The following is a 17,766-nucleotide window of genomic DNA, read 5'->3' on the forward strand; positions in this document are numbered from 1 at the left end:
AGAATGATGAATATAAGACTTCCCATTTTGTATCATTCAGCTACTCAACGCAGACATCTCTCAGCAACATTTGAAAATTTAAAATATCAACAATAGAGATCACAAGACTCTCAACTAAGTTCAGAGGAGATACTCCTGAATCTACATTTTAGGATAGCACCAGGACACTGGAGAGAGAATATCCATTTTTAATGCATACTTTATAATAGCTAACATCTATTTAGCTCTATGTGCCACACACTGAGCTAATTAATTACACACACTGATTTTTCACAGTAACTCTGTGGGGTAGGCACTACATTCTTTTCCACTTTACAGATGACATAATAGAAGTCTAAAATATTTAGAAAACTGCAAGTACTTCTCACGTGTCAGAAGTGACCCCAATGCCCATGCATTCAAACCCTATAAATGGATTAAAAGAGACCACTACTATAAATGGATTAAAAAACCCAAGAGTAGAAAAAGGACTAAGATGGGAAAATGGAGAAGTGGGGCAGTGGTGCTTCCCTATCCTGAACTCAAGCCAGTTTGACAGTTGCTAACTAAGAAGGGAATTCTCTGTTAAGAGTGGATGATACGGGATCCCTGGGTGGCGCAGCGGTTTGGCGCCTGCCTTTGGCCCAGGGCGCGATCCTGGAGACCCGGGATCGAATCCCACGTCGGGCTCCCGGTGCATGGAGCCTGCTTCTCCCTCTGCCTGTGTCTCTGCCTCTCTCTCTCTCACTGTGTGCCTATCATAAATAAATAAAAAAAAATTTAAAAAAAAAAAAAAAAGAGTGGATGATACAGATGAATGTAGCTCTCTTGTTAAAAAAGAAAGCACTGGACACATACACCTCAGGCAATATAGGTGTGAGTGTATTTCCCAAATGCATTGTTTTCATTTAGTTGCTTGGTAGGCAGTTCCTGCTTTAGCTTCTGTGTTCTCCAAACCGCAGATACACATATGTAGATCTCCATGAGATTTTCATGCACTGTCTCTTCATGGACGTGAGACAAGAAAATAATCCTCCACCCCAAAACACATAAGCACACACACACGCGCGCGCACACACACACACACACACACACACACACACATTCTACCTTGGGGAACATGAAGGACACAGAGCACAGCAGCTCTGAAGAATCTATCTCCCACTGCCCAGCCTCTCCATCTTGAATCCCTTTATTGCTTTTGATGGATGAGGGACCAAGTTTCCAGCACCAGTTTCAGGGCATCTCCTTTGTAAGTCATGTCAGTAGTCTTTCTGACTTCATTTTATGTGTCGGAATAGACAGACTCTGTCCTCAGAGATGTGGCCAAACCTGAGATCATAAGAGAACTGTGTTAACATCAGTTGTTCCCCTCAAAAGAAAAGAAACTTTGAACTCTTTCTTTCGACAATAAACCCATCTTCTTATCTCTAAACTCTTCAGAAACTTCACTTTTTCATTGCTGGTTACACAACAGTAGATCTGTGATGAGGGTAATGACTCCCATTGTAAAGCTATGCAAATGAATTCCAAGTGTGCTGTCAGATGATGAAAGGAAAAATGATGACAATTTTATTCTACTTGTTCTTGAGTAAACATTGGTAAACTAATTACACGATACACCTCCACTGAATATCTATGAATGGAGCAAGGAGTCTCTGATTACCGATTTTGTCTTTATTTCTATTTGATAAATTACATTTAATTATACTGTAATTAGGTAACACCTTTAGCATTAAAAAAAAATAAGCCATGTAATAAGGTATAATTTCTGAGAACAGCATAAATTCTAAAGATCGTAAATAAAGAGACCACATGATAACTGTGAATTCATCAGAACAGTTTCGTTTATATATTTTTTTAAAAAGACTGCTTTGCATAATATGGAATTTTATTCAAAGTGTCAGTTCTAGAATTCCTTATGAAAAAGCAATTGAAGAAACCAGTCTTACATGCAAATGCATTTTATAAAAGATAAAATTTACCTAGCTACTAAATGAAGCCTTGGAAATTAAAAAAACTACCCACCAAATTCTCCTTTAATTGAAGCAACTACTAATTAAATCAAGTGCTTAACTAGTTAATCACAATTAAACAGTGGATTTCAAAGCCTCTTCCAGTTGACATTTACCAGAAATTATCTACTTCTCTCTCTCTTTAGTCCCCTCTCAACGCCCACTGCTTTCCTGCATTTCACATCCAAATCAGTAGGGTGAGATACCTGGAAATCATTTTCAGCAAAGTCCTTTTGACCAAGGATATTTCAGTATGACTTTCTGATCAAAATACAAGAAAATGACAGTGACCGCTTTCACAACTAATTTCCCTATTCTGTTACATAAAATGCTAACAGATGTCAGACATGGCTGTTGGCAATATCAGCGGTGACTCCAAATCTGGTAATTACCAAATTAGAGGCAAAGGGGCAGAGGAGGGAAGGGTATTGGTACCTTTCATCCAATTACTCATCTATAGTTTTCCTAGCTGATATATATATTTAGAAGAAAATATTTACCCCATGCCACTGTAACTTTTGGGGAACACTGAAGAATCTTTTAGAATACATCAGAAATTATATCTTCCTTGGCAAGTCTTGGCATGAAACTTCTAATATTGTTCTCTTTGATAACTTTTTGGTTATAGATTTCCCTTTCATACTAATGTTACAAAGCATCTATACTATATTTTCTTCCTTCAATATTATAATTCTAGGGTGATCAGAGTCTGTACTGAAAATAGCATTTAAAATCCATTTACCACCGCCATCTGGAATACTTGCCTCATTAACTGAAGATTTTGGATCATGGCCTCAATCTTCATTTCAACTCTTATGCTTGTCTTAGATGATTCCAAGTCAGAGTTGATGACCCAAAGGGCACACCAGTCTTTCATTACCACCTTGTGGTCTCTAAGACCACTACTTTATCTCATCTAACAACTCCTTTGGCCATATTCTGGACATTGCCATGTGCAAAACTTTCCCAGCTTTGGAATACTAAATCCAGATACCATCCTCCCTGAGAGCATCTTCCTCTCTTTCCATCTTGTTTCCTAAACCACTTCTGCTACATCTGTTTTCTTACCACACTGGGACCATTAATCCATCAACACCTCTACTTTATTCCTGGTATAGCAGCTCCACTTTTCATAATTTTTTCCTGCATAAAGAATGATGTGATGTGGCAGTCATTCCTATCAGACAAGACACAAGGTAAGGATTTCTAACTATTGAGAAAAGTAGCCAAGGAAAGAGAGAAAATGAGGAGAATAAGGACAAAAAGTAGACTTAACTGTCCTTTTCCCCCAACCAACTGGTGTTGAATTCCTTTATCAACAGGCCACTTGAGAAAGAAGAAATGAAGGCAAGACACATTTAGATGATGAGAAATATTCATGAAAATAATTTGAACTTATTTAATGGAATAGTTGCTCCCAGAGACTATGTTTAATACAAGATTGAGTTAACTTCAATTGTCAAATTTGTTTTTCTACCCTCAGTTGAAATGGGAGGTCCACATCCAGATGAATTCAGAACTAAAAAATTCGGATAGATACTTTTGCACTAGAAATCATTGTGTGTAATTCCAATCTACCAATTAGTGCGTGTGACTGATTAGGTTACTCACCCTTTTGCTAATACTCTGAACATAATTTCCCTGTTGACCTTTGGTTATACCTCTCACAATATCCTAATCCAGGATGCATCTAGCCAACCATCTATCTCTCCTCTGTGCAAGCTGTGGAGCTAAGGGAAAAATTCATACACCCAAGGAGATTAAAACTATGAAAAACTAAATTGGGACTTCTATCCTGCCTAGAAATTCTGCTAGGTTTCTCTTGTAAACTCTCTCACCTCCTTGCCATTTCTTTTTCTCCCAAGAGATTATCTTGGAATCCCCATTTATCTATTTTTTCACAGAGAATGTAGAAGCCTTCAAAGATAACCAACCCAACTTTGCACCACCGTATCCATAAGCCTACCTAAAATGGCTCCCTTTCTTCCCACTTTCTCCCTCATTATGATACATGAGGTATTGTAGGAGGAGAGCATGCAGAGGATGTGACTGCTGTTTGACTATCAAGGTTGATCCAGGCAACTTGGAGGTTCCTTATCCCTTCCTCTGTTCTTGGGATGTACATTCTACATTCTGCCCACTGTTCTCACACTAGGAGCCATATCAAGGGTGCAACATCAAGAAGCAGTGTGTTACTGAGACCATGTCTACATGACTGAATCCCATTAAGGCCTCTACATAAACTTCTAAGATCCTGGTGGGCAGATGCAGAGATCTGCTTATCTGGCAGTTACTCCAGACAAACCTCCTATGTTAAGTTCCCTTGCATATTAAACTTACCAGTCTGGAGGGGTCTGTTTCTTTGTTCAGTCTCTCCTTGCCCTTTATGTACAGAGGACAGTTCTGAATTTCATCCAGGGAATTCCTTGATGTCAAACCTAGCTTTTTCTCTTCATGGGAAATCCTCTTTAAGGAGTTTTCTATTTTTAATAGTCTTCAGTACTTTACTTTTTTTTTTTTTTTCTGTCTTCTATCTACTCTAACCTGAAAATCTGTCTCATCACACAATTAGCAACCTTTCTGTGTTCTGAAAATTCAGAGACTAGGTCTAGGGCAACTGAGAAAAATATCAACTTCTATTTTGCTCTCATGCAGCTGTCATTCCAACCAGGGAAAACCCTACAGCTTGATGAGCATAGAAAGGAGAGGGAGGCCCAGTATATGTACATCTTCTACAGTGACAGCCTCTTCTCTCTTCATCCCTCCACTCTCCATGTCTCCAACTCCTCCTCATTCTCCAACTACCTTAAAACTTTCTTAGTGTGGTTAGAAGACCCTCCTTACTTCACTGTTTTCTCATTGTGTTGCAGGTCTTCTCATTTGCATATCTTAATGTGATAGAACAGTAGTCTCCACAGTTGACAAAGTTCCACCCTCAGACTTAGAAGGCCAAACTAATTTAGCTAGGCCTTTAACTATCTGAAAATGGAAACATTGCCTTAAAATCATGTTAGCTTGTAAATTTACCTAATCATAGATTAAATACAATTTGTTTAAGTCACACATTACAACCCACACACATTCCATCATAGGGATCACCTTTCATAAGGCCACAAACAACAACCATGTATCTAAGTCCAGAAGGAACTTTTAATATTATTATTATTATTATTATTATTATTAATTTCAATATTCCCCTGGCTATTCAGTGTCTTTTCTGATTCCACACAAATCTTAAGATGATTTGTTCCAACTTTCTGAAGAAAGTCCATGGTATTTTGACAGGGATTGCACTGAATGTGTAAATTGCCCTGGGTAGCATTGATATTTTCACAATATTAATTCTTCCAATCCATGAGCATGGAATATTTTTCCATCTCTTTGTGTCTTCCTCGATTTCTTTCAGAAGTGTTCTGTAGTTTTGAGGGTATAGATCCTTTAAATCTTTGGTTAGGTTTATTCCTAGGTATCTTATGCTTTTGGGTGCAATTGTAAATGGGACGGACTCCTTAATTTCTCTTTCTTCAGTCTTATTGTTAGTGTCTAGAAATGCCACTGATTTCTGGGCATTGATTTTGTATCCTGCCACACTGCCGAATTGCTGTATGAATTCTAGCAATCTTGGGGTGGAGTCTTCTGGGTTTTCTATGTACAGTGTCATGTCATCTGCGAGGAGGGAGAGTTTGACTTCTTCTTTGCCAATTTGAATGCCTTTAATGTCTTTTTGTTGCCTGATTGCTGAGGCTAGGACTTCCAGTACTATGTTGAATAGCAGTTGAATAGCAGTGGTGAGAGTGGACATCCCTGTCGTATTCTTGATCTTAGGGGAAAGGCTCCCAGTGTTTCCCCATTGAGAGTGATCTTTGCTGTGGGCTTTTTGTAGATGGCTTTTAAGATGCTGAGAAATGTTCCCTCTATCCCTACACTCTGAAGAGTTTTGATCAGGAATGGATGCTGTATTTTGTCAAATGCTTTCTCTGCATCTATTGAGAGGATCCAATGGTTCTTGTTTTTTCTCTTGTTGATATGATCTATCACATTGATTGCTTTATGAGTGTTGAACCAGCCTTGCATCCCGGGGATATATCCCACTTGGTCATGGTGAATAATCTTCTTAATGTACTGTTGGATCCTATTGGCTAGTATTTTGTTGAGAATTTTTGCATCCATGTTCATCAGGGATATTGGCCTATAATTCTCCTTTTTGGTTGGGTCTTTGTCTGGTTTTGGAATTAAGGTGATGCTGGCCTCATAGAACGAATTTGGAAGTACTCCATCTCTTTCTATCTTTCCAAACAGCTTTAGGAGAATAGGTATGGTTTCTTCTTTAAACGTTTGATAGAATTCCCCTGGGAAGCCACCTGGCCCTGGACTTTTGTGTCTTGGGAGGCTTTTGAGCACTGCTTCAATTTCCTCCCTGGTTATTGGCCTGTTCAGGTTTTCTATTTCTTCCTGTTCCAGTTTTGGTAATTTGTGGTTTGCCCGAAATGCCTCCATTTCTTCTAGATTGCCTAATTTATTGAGGTATAGCTGTTCATAATAAGTGTTTAAAATCGTTTGTATTTCCTTGGTATTGGTAGTGATCTCTCCTCTTTCATTCATGATTTCATTAATTTGAGTCTTTTCTCTTTTCTTTTTAATAAGGCTGGCTAATGGTTTATCTATCTTATTAATTCTTTCAAAAAACCAACTCCTGGTTTTGTTGATCTGTTCTACAGTTCTTCTGGTCTCTATTTCATTGAGTTCTGCTCAAATCTTTATTAACTCTCTTCTTCTGCTGGGTGTAGGTTTTATTTGCAGTTCTTTCTCCAGTTCGTTTAGGTGCAAGATTAACTTGTGTATTTGAGTCTTTTCCAGTCTTTTGAGGGATGCTTGTATTGCTATGTATTTCCCTCTCAGAACTGCTTTTGCTGTATCCCAAAGATTTTTAATGGCTATATTTTCATTCTCATTAGTTTCCATGAATCTTTTTAATTTTTCTCTAGTTTCCTGGCTGACCCTTTCATCTTTTAGCAGGATGGTCTTTAACCTCCATGTGTTTGAATTTCTTCCAAATTTCTTCTTGTGATTGAATTCAAGTTTCAAAGCATTGTGGTCTGAAAATATGCAGGGTACAATCCCAATCTTTTGGTACCAGTTGAGACCTGATTTTTGACCCAGTATGTGATCTATTCTGGAGAAAGTTCCATGTGCACTTGAGAAGAATGTGTATTCAGTTGCATTTGGATGTAAAGTTCTGTAGATATCTGTGAAATCCATCTGGTCCAGTGTATCATTTAAAGTTCGTTTCTTTGGAGATGTGGTGTTTAGAATATCTGTAATTTGCAGAAAGCGCCATGTTTAAGTCTCCCAGTATAAGTGTATTATTATCTACGTCTTAACTTTGGTTATTAATTGATTGATATACTTGGCAGCTCCCACATTAGGGGCATATATATTCATGAGTGTTAGGTCCCCTTGTTGGATAGATCCTTTAAGTATGAGATAGTGTCCCTCTTCATCTCTTACTGCAGTCTTTGGGATAAACTTTAATTTATCTGATATAAGGATGGCTACCCCAGCTTTCTTTTGAGGACCATTTGAATGGTAAATTGTTCTCTAACCTTTCATTTTCAGGCTGGAGGTGTCCTTAAGTCTAAAATGAGTTTCTTGTAGACAGCAAATAGATGGGTCTTGCTTTTTTATCCAGTCTGAAACTCTGTGTCTTTTGATGTGATCATTTAGCCCATTCATGTTCAGAGTAACTATTGGAAGATATGAATTTAATGTCATTGTAATACCTATTCAGTCCCTGTTTTTGTGGATTATTTCTTTGGGCTTCCTCTTTCTTTTACAGAGTCCCTCTTAATATTTCTTGCAGAGCTGGTTTGGTGGTCACATATTCTTTCAGTTTCTGCCTATCAGGAAGCTCTTTATCTCTCCTTCTATTCTGAATGAGAGCCTTGCTGGATAAAGTATTCTTGGCTGCATTCTTCTCATTTAGGACCCTGAATATATCCTGCCAGCCCTTTCTGGCCTGCCAGGTCTCTATGGAGAGGTCTGCTGTTAATCTAATATTTCTCCCCATATAAGTTAGAGATCTCTTGTCTCTCACTGCTTTAAGGATTTTCTTTATCTTTAGAATTTGCAAGTTTCACTATTAAATGTCGAGGTGTTGAATGGTTTTTTTATTGATTTTTTGGGGGGAACTCTCTATCTCCTGGATCCGAATGCCTGTTTCCCTCTCTAAATTAGGGAAATTCTCAGCTAGGATTTGTTCAAATATATGCTTTCTGGCCCTCTGTTCCTCTCGGCACCCTCTGGAACCCCAATTAAACAAGATTCTTCCTTCTGAGGCTGTCATTTATTTCCCTTAACCTTTCCTCATGGTCTTTTGTTTTTCTCTTTTTTCCTCAGCTTCTTTTCTTGCCATCAACTTGTCTTCTATGTTGTTCGCTCTTTCTTCCACCTCATTAACCCTCATCATTAGGACCTCCAGTTTGGATTGCATCTCATTTAATTGATTTTTAAGTTTAGCCCGATTAGATCTAAATTCTGCTGTCATGAAGTCTTTTGAATTCTTTGTGCTTTTTTCCAGTGCCACCAGTAGCTTTATAATTGTGCTTCTGAATTGGCTTTCTGACATCGAATTGTAATTCAAATTCTGTAACTCTGTGGCAGAGAGTAGTGTTTCTGATTCTTTCTTTTGTGGTGAGTTCTTCCTTCTACTCATTTTCTCAATGCAGAGTAGCTGCATGAGCAGGCTGAGTCAAGAATATCAACTATGACCTAAGTTTCACTCTTGCTAGAAGTGAAAACACTTCTCTCTGTAGTGTTCCAGCTGTTCTCTCATTAAATCTCAGGTTGAATTCATAGGTTTTCAGGATGCTTTGGAAGTTATCTAGGTAAGTTGTTGGGACCAGGTGATTTGAGGACCCCCAATCCTCTGCCATCTTGCCCTCCCATAGGCTTTAATTTTTATCTATGCATTGATCACTCCCAAATGTTTTATCTATAGTCCAAATAATTCTTCTGAGCTCAGATCCACATAGAAACATCTAAAGTTCATGATCAAACTCAACATCAAACTCATCATCCCCATATTTCTTCTTCAAAAGACTTCTCCATTATTCTTTAGTTTATAGCACTAGCCTTTACCTCATTATTAAGCCAACAATATGTGACATGCTGTTTCATAAAAACGTGTGTTGGGATGCCTGGGTGGCTCAGCAGTTCAGCATCTGCATTTGACTCAGGGCAGGATACCAGAGTCCTGGGATTGTGGCCCACATCAGGCTTCCTGCATTCCTTCTCCCTCTGCCTCTCTCTCTTTCTCTCTCTGTCTCTCATGAATAAATAAATAAAATCTTTATAAAAACTTAAAAAATAAAATAAATAAAAATGTGTGTATATGATAACACAAAATAGATTTTTTTAAAAATGTGTATTAGATTCAGAGAAATGTTTGAAAGCCAAATTTAACATATAAATTGCTTGGAAAATATCTGACACACAGTAGCTATTATAACATGTTTTAAAATTATTACTATTGTCTTTAACCCATCATTCTCCTTCACCTGCCTCTCCATAACCAATCCATCACCAAATTCTCTTGTTTTTATTCTCCAAATATATCTTTATCTCATCTACTTCCCTCCAATCATTCTGCGCTGATCTAACTAAATTTATCTTTCACCCAGTCTACTCTAACAGCTCCTTCCTAAATGTCTTCAGATATCCACTCTTGCCCTTCTTCAGATTTTCCCTATCTCACCTTCAGGTTGACTTCTTCATAAGGCCAACCTGATCAAGTCAACACCATTCACTCCTCAAACAGCATCCTTCAAAATATTATTAATATGGTCTACATAGCTTCAAGTCATATGCATATAGATTCACTCATATCACCCTTGTGCTCTACCAATATATTCCAGTTTCACTGTCTCTTCTCTCAAGTTTCCTGAACTCACCAAACTCCTTTCCAATTCTGGGTGAGATTCCATACCTTCTGTTTTCTCTGCTCAGAACACAATTATACACTGCCTTCCATCTCCTACTTTTTGTTAGCTACCTTCCCCTTACTTTTTTTTTTTTTTTTTTTTGGTCCACATTTATAGTGTAAAGTTATATTCTCCAGAAGCTTTATCTGATACCTTCCAATCAGTAATTTCCAAACTATAAATTATGGCCCATACTGTGCTATGAAATCAATTCAGTGTGTCTATAACCATTGTATTTTTTTTAAGTGGTAGACTATTTTGTCAGGGCATAAATTGGGATGGGATGGGATGGGATGGGATGAGATGGGATGGGATATAAAATGCATTCCATATAATTAAGATAAAGTACTATTTTATAAATTTGTGTGTATGTGTTTGTTGGTGATGTAAGTATAGTTTTCTTACAGTGAGTCACATTCAAACATAAGTTTGAAAGCACAAATGTGTAAACTATTGTTCTAACATGAATATATTGTTGTAACACCAACATTTTTTTTAGTAAATTTATTTTCTTTTAGTAAAATGAACACACTCAGACTATCACCTGTATATCTGCAATGTAAGTATTGTCTTAGATAAGATTTAGGCAATAAAGTAAGCTAAGAATTAACCTCCATTAAAAAATGTGTCAAAATATATTACATAAATAAACGTAAATAATGTGTCAAAACCTCCATTAAATAATCAATTATCTTCTAATTTTAGTATATGTGCTACCAAAGTGAGCACTAATCAATTATGTAAAGTTGAGCTGCATCACTGAGGGTTTCTTTTCCAGCATCTATCAGGAAGCTGTAAAATGAGAAACATAATGATGGATCTTTTGCTACAGGTGCTGCTACCGCTGCTAATTTCAGGTTCAGCAGCCGCTATAAACACAGGCCTAGCAGGCAGACATAGCTGTGTTCTAATACCTTCTCTCTTGGAGACCAGTTTAAAAAGTTTTGTAGAAAAAAGTTCTCCTTACATAGTTCCTGGAAGTTTCTTGTTTTTCCTCATGTAACTGTTGGAGATGACATTCCCTGACTTACTGGGTTATAAATATGAAATGGCATAACGTACATCTAGAAGAGTTTCTATCAAGCGGAAGGCATTTGATAAATGTCCCATTCTTCTTCTCTATTCCTTTTCCTTCTCCAATCCACAGATACAGTTCCTTTTCTAAGAAAAATAAGAACTCTGAGACTCTTGGCTCTGTATCCTGAGAAAGGCTTTTCTACCACCTATGATCTTATTTCATACTTATTTTGTAATGTAATTATAATTGAATTATGTTCAAGTATACTACAAGCCACACTAATGGTTTCATGGAGTGTTTATTTTTTTTTCATCTTATACATGTTTTCTTCTATTGTCCTACTCATATCTGAGCAGGCCACCTGTTTGGACCAGTCTCTCTCAGTAATTCCAGGATTCACATTCAAATATTCCAAATCAGGTTTGGAAATCTTCTGTATAAATGGGATTGTTTACTATCTGATATAGGTATGCTGTCAGTTCTTAAAAGATTATGTCCACAGGTTGAGCGAAAATAAAGTATGTCTCAAAAGGAAGATTCTATTATGGCTGCACCAAAATACACTTTATGAAATAATTGAAATGGATATCATGATTTGATTGACCTGACAAAAATGTATTATTTTCCTCCACTTCAGTCCAAGACTACAGAGTTTATAACATTTCTTAGAATGTCCATAAAATTCTATACAGGTGATCTATTAAGGAAATGGGATGGGAAGAAGCAGTTAGGGACTTAACAACTCAGTGGATGTTGTAAGACAAGAAGTATTTCCAATATTAATAAAAGTCTTATTATTAAAATATAGATAACTGTGGTTAGCAATTTAGGGGACAGGGTTGTTATAGTTTGATTTTCTTCTGTACATCTGAAACCATTGATTTCACATGTCCCTGGATGTGGAAGAGAGCTAGAAGAAATGAACAAAGGGGAATTAGCCACACTAACTACAAAATATCCCCAGAAATTCATATTAAAGCATCAAGCATCTATACTAATTCTTTAAAGATTTTTTTTCTTGCCTTTTAAGTGAAACTCTTTTCATCTAGACTTGTCTCTGTTTCTGGATGTCAAAAAGTAAAAGAAAATTGAGCATAATGGTTTTAAGAGATATAGCTTTGAAAGCAGCATCACCTTTTGAGCAATCTAGTCCTCAATTTATAACAACCCTGATTTCTAAATGTGCTTATTTCATAACATGTTGAAACATTTCTAAAACCTGGTAACAATATTTATCTGAGTATATTCTTTATTTTAGAAAGTGTTAGGCAGTTTGATCTTGAACAAGGTTACATATTTTAAAAGCTGCTGCATAGAGAATACATGAGAAGCATAATCACAATTTTCTTTATGTTAGAAATATTTGTAAATAACTTATGCTTTATAATATATTTTTACTTTATAATTATTTTCTGTTATTGATCACTGGCAAATTCATGTCTGAAATCCTTTATACATGAAGAATATAAAGATATATTCCTTGGATGATTTTCCCAAGAGTTAAAATAAATCTCGGGCTCAGTTATTTAAGACTATAATAACTAAGCAGGTGTCTGTTCTGTGCACTGAATACAAAATTCAAGTGTATATAAACTGAAAGTTTGGTATGAATTGGAAAGAAAATTACAGTATTTTTTAGTTAATTTCTTAAATGGCTGTCACTATACAATTCCATCTGGCTAAAAAAAAAAAAAAAAATTCCATCTGGCTTATCTACCTTATATACTTTATTTCAATTAAGTTCTCCAAGTTCTGTTATCTAATAGTAGAAATCAGAGGCACCAGAACAATAATTCTAGATGAAAATTTGACAAAATTCTCTTTTGTAAAAATGTTGAATTTTAATATATATTTTTCTGTTTGTATTTCATACCAACAACTGAGCATTCACTGGAAAATCTCTTAATTTGTGAAAGACTGTATCCAACCACAAAGAAATATACTGGTTTTGTTAAGTTTTGAATTAAATTTTCCCAATGAAAAACTAAACTAATAAAATATATTTTTTAAATGATCTGTGCCACAACTCATTTGAGGAATAGAAATCAGATCTCTGAAATATATACTTTAAAAATTATGTTTGAAAACAAATGATTAGACAATGTATTTTTGTTTCCTGGCCATCTAATAGATAATTTCAGTTTTTTACCTCTTGGTCTATTTGCAGTGCATTATCTTTAACCAAAACCAAAATTCTCACCTACTCCTTATTTATGTTGATTATTAAGAAGGAGAGTAAAATGAGAGAAAGAAGAACTAACACCATTGGAATTTATAGCTAGGAGGTAGGTTCTAGCATTATGTATATCAGAAAATAAAAATTAATCAAGTAATATGTAATACTAAATAGTAGTTTTAAAAAGTCATTTGCAATGAATTAGACTTTCACACTAGATTCTAAAATGTAGTCTCTTTGTCAACGTCATTCCCATTACTGGTGACATATTTTGGTGTTGTGCTAGAATCATGTAGTATAAATCATTTGCATTTCTTGTCCTCAGTGGCTTTGAAATGTGTATGTTTTAAACTAATTATATTTCAATTAATTTTGATTTGCAGCTTCTTTTCAATCATAATGAATTTAGAAAATTAATTAACAAGATGACAATAGACAAGAATGGAATTAGGTGAAAGACCCATATCTAAAGCCACATAAGAAATAAAATGTCAGCTGTCATTTTAATTTATTGTCCCTTATCACTTAACTATCAAAAGATACAGTTCTGACATTTGGAAGAAAGACGATGTGCATAATAAATGTCAAGGCTTTTTCGTCTCCCTCCAAATACAACTTTATTTTCAAAAAGCATAACAACACAAACGCAGGTGTCATGTAATTTGTTCTTCTTTTCACACTATAAGCTTTGCCTAGAAACATGCATCAGCCAAACTTGATATCTGTTGCCTAGCAACAACTGACAATTGTATGACTTAGATGACCTGGATATATTTCTGATTGTTAACCCTTACACAACTGAGTTAATTAAGCACTTAGAAACTCATAGTGTTCCAAGGTAAATAATATTGAAGTGGAATTTAATTTTAACCTTCAACAATTTAATTAGGTTGATTTTGTTATTAAATGAATTTAGAATTGGAATAAACATGATAAAGAGTTTTTAAAACAGCAAAAAAATTATGGAAGAAACAGAATAATGGCTTGAATCTTCTCATCTATTAGACTTAAGAATAAAAAATACACTGTGTAATTCTTATAAATGAAGCCTCATTTTCTACCATTATCATCCACTCTATATATATGATCATTCTTTCAAAATTTCAATGTCACAAAAAAATTCTGAAAAATAAGATCACCGACATTAGCTCAGTTTTGTCAATGACAGACTTCTCCAGTGCTTAAAACAAAAATCATAAAGTTAAAGAGATATTAATCTGCCAAGCATTCAGGCAAACATATTAATCTCTAATGTAAATATAGAACAATAAAATTAATGAGTACATCTGTTAAAAATAGTTACACTTCTAAAAATACACTTACTGGCTATATTATGTAAGCACTCGCAGATGAAAGATAAAAAGATAAAGAAGAGAGAGACTAAAAGTTTTTGCAAAACAGTGACATTTAAATAAATACAATCCTGCAGCTTCTGGAGGCTAAAAAGTAATCAAATGCTTTGCTGAACTCTCTGCCACTGTAATCTTTAAAATGTTAATTTCCACTAGGAACCGAGTGTTCAAAGTTCTTCTGAAAAATTCAAAGTAATTATAAATAGAATAATTTTCATCACATTGGTCAAACTACTATTAAATTTTATATGAGTTGGAATCAGAAAAAAAATGGTGTCTGTGTGTCTGTGAACGTACAGTAATTAAGAACAAAGCTAACTGGTACTCATATATTTAAATTTTTAAATTATTTACATTTATCATTAAGAATCTTCCTATTATAATTAAATAAATTTATTATAAAAATCAATTTATAAAACCCTGAGTGAAAAAGCAGACTCATTTGTAAATGGGTTCATATCATAGTATTGAAAGATGACCTCTACTAACTGCAGAGAAAAGCTTTGATTCACCCAAGATAAAATACAGTTCATTGTAAATGCTTATTTAAACATATCAAATATCAGTTTAGAACCAATGGAATCTATTTGTATCATTCAGTTAATTTATAAAGTAATAAATATAATTCAATTTATGGTTTTTAATTCAATGAAATATCTCAGTAGGGCTCTTTCACCAAAATTTATGTTTTTTTTTTAATTTTAATTTTAATTTTTATTTTTTTTCCAAAATTTAAATTGTAGAATTTGGAAGGTGATGAGAGAAAAATAAGATAACCCAATGTTATAAAGACTTGCTTCAAATTGAAAAAGAAAAGATGATAATGAAGAGAAAAATCAGAATCAAGACAAAGTGCTAGTTGTTATCTTTATTACAGAAAGAAAAAAAGAATATTCTCGAAAATAGATAGGGAGACTAAGGCAATAACAATGAGGAAAAAGACACCAGTGATGGAATGAGAGGATGATTACTATGGAAGTAAATCTGAGAAGAGAAAGGAAGGGAAATCTTCCCAAATACAAGTGGAAGAACATCATCTTGTATTAGGAATAAGGAGTGAAAATTAACTTAGGAACACAATTTATATATTGAGCTGAACAGTGGGGAGAGAAGTATAGAAATGTAAGGTAAGCTTCATCTTTGCTTTTTCCCTTTACCTGAATGTAGCCAGGTGGGTCTTTCTGGATCTCAACGATGAATGAAAGACGAACAACCTTCCCATTATAAATTCTCCAGTACAGTCTGACCAAAGTCTGTTCAGGGAGGAATTTGCAGTAGCAATGGCCTTGTTCCAGCTCTGCCCAGGGTACAAATGCCCACCTGTGGGGATGGTGAGGACGTCAATATAAATGCGAAGGAGCCAAGAGTAGCTGGAGCAAGCATCTTTTCACACCTGGTAGAAAGGCCTTTAAATTGTCCCTACCATGCTTCTCTAAACACTATACTCTCTGTGCATGTGCAAATGTAGAGGACACAGAACAATAGAACACTGACCCTGTAGGACAAGAAGGGGAAAGAAGTGAACTTTTAATGGACTCAGACTTTATTTTGTCTTAAAATCAAACAGTTATGACCACTGAATTTTGATATCGGATAAACCCAGATGCCAGTGTAGTCTCTGCAACCCCACAGCTTATCTGGTGTAACCTTGAGCAGTTATTGAATCTTTAAGAAATGAGACTTTCCTTGTCAACTGAGAACACCAATACTTTATTAAAATGAAATGTAATGATGTATGTAAAACACTTAAGATAATGCTTGGCATATATTAAGTTATTAAAAATGAAGGGGAAAAGTGTATGACTGGGGACTGCAGGATGGGAAAACATTTTGCACTTATAAACACATTTGCACATATTCTGATGCTCTGCAAATAAGAAATACAAGAGACTTTCGTTTTGCCCCTATTTTGTACTCAATTTGAGTGTATCAGCTCAGTTTAGTCTTTAAAATCTTTCTGAAGCAAATACCATTACTGTCACTTCCTAAATGAGAAGCCTCTTGTTGGGGTGGGCAATTAGCGAGGGTCTAACAGGACACTCAGAGGCCAGCAAAGAGGAAGTCATGGCCAGGGGTTCAGTAAGTCAGAGGCCTGTCCTGACAGCAGTCCACAAGAAGCTGGATTAGACCAGACAGGCCCAAGATGGCAGGTGCCACGACAGGAACCCCCTGATGAATCAAAAAGAAAAAGTATGAAATTCTGCATCCTTGCCCCAATCCCAATAACATTCTGTCCCCTAGTTAAGGGCTGTCAATAAGAGATAAAAACCCAACCCCCAGGGCACGCAACTCTCTGCTCACTCTTGAGCTCTCCCATTCTCCAATCTTTAGAGTGCACTTTCCCTTTCAGAAACTTTCCTGCTGGGACACCTGGGTGGCTCAGGGTTAAGCATCTGCCTTCAGCTCAGGGTGTGATCCTGGAGTCCCAGGAAGGAGTCCGAGTCCTGCATGGAGCCTGCTTCTCCCTCTGCCTCTCTCTCTCTCTGTGTCTCATGAATAAATAACTAGAATCTTAAAAAAAAAAAAAAAAAAAAAAAAAACTTTGCTGCTTTTGTCACGCATCCACTGTGATGTCCTTGAATTATTTCTTGTGACAAGACCAAGAACCTTAGGCTACACCTTTGGGAGGTACTGGGTTGAAGCTCCAGAGGCTGGGGTCTCCCTAGTTCATCTGACAATACTGTGTCTAAAATAATTTTTGTAACTTATCAAAGTTGACTCATTTAGCAATTATTATAACTTATTTTGTGTCCAGTATTTTTCTAGATACTCAATATACAGAAGCCAATAACTAAGAATAAAGGCAACCAGCACCAGTCTAACCTGGACTTTGTTTTATTCCAAAGCCTCTGCTCCTTTCCTATGCTACTTTCTAATTTGAAACAGCTAAATTGAATGCCCTTTTCCCTGGTGGTAAGGAACAAAGAGAATTCTAACAAGGTAGCCACAATTTTAATCAGCATAAAATATCTAAACCACAGATTTAGTGGGTTTAGTATATAAATCCCAGAGGAAAGTTAATGAAACCAGAATATTGAATGTTGTTACATATATATTCAGCCATAATTGGCCAGGAGTAAATGTTAGTTTTATATAAGTGAACAGGCAAAAATAATTATATTGTTTTACTGTTAGTAAGAATTCAAGTTAAAGGTTAATAGAATCGCTCATACATTCCATGAACACCTCCGAAGTACCAAAGTGTAATTCCTAACTCCTAAAGCGGGAATTACAGAGGTAAGGATGC

At 35.7% G+C, this 17,766-nt stretch overlaps 2 long non-coding RNA genes across 6 annotated transcripts in view; one reads left to right on the forward strand and one right to left on the reverse strand.

Moving 5' to 3' along the window:
* The window catches only part of LOC144300420 (uncharacterized), a 245,578-nt gene that overhangs the window by 10,300 nt on the left and 217,512 nt on the right, over nucleotides 1-17,766 (reverse strand). For all 5 annotated transcript variants that reach the window (XR_013367047.1, XR_013367045.1, XR_013367044.1 and 2 more), the window contains 2 exons: nucleotides 15,677-16,014; nucleotides 1,090-1,311 (listed from right to left, as the gene is read on the reverse strand). This is a non-coding gene — a long non-coding RNA (uncharacterized LOC144300420). The remainder of the gene's footprint in view (nucleotides 1-1,089; nucleotides 1,312-15,676; nucleotides 16,015-17,766) is intronic.
* The window catches only part of LOC144300423 (uncharacterized), a 56,899-nt gene that overhangs the window by 9,221 nt on the left and 29,912 nt on the right, over nucleotides 1-17,766 (forward strand). The gene's annotated exons all lie outside the window — the stretch shown is intronic.

The sequence above is a fragment of the Canis aureus genome, chromosome 28 (assembly GCF_053574225.1).
Source record: "Canis aureus isolate CA01 chromosome 28, VMU_Caureus_v.1.0, whole genome shotgun sequence".
NCBI lineage: Eukaryota > Metazoa > Chordata > Mammalia > Carnivora > Canidae > Canis > Canis aureus.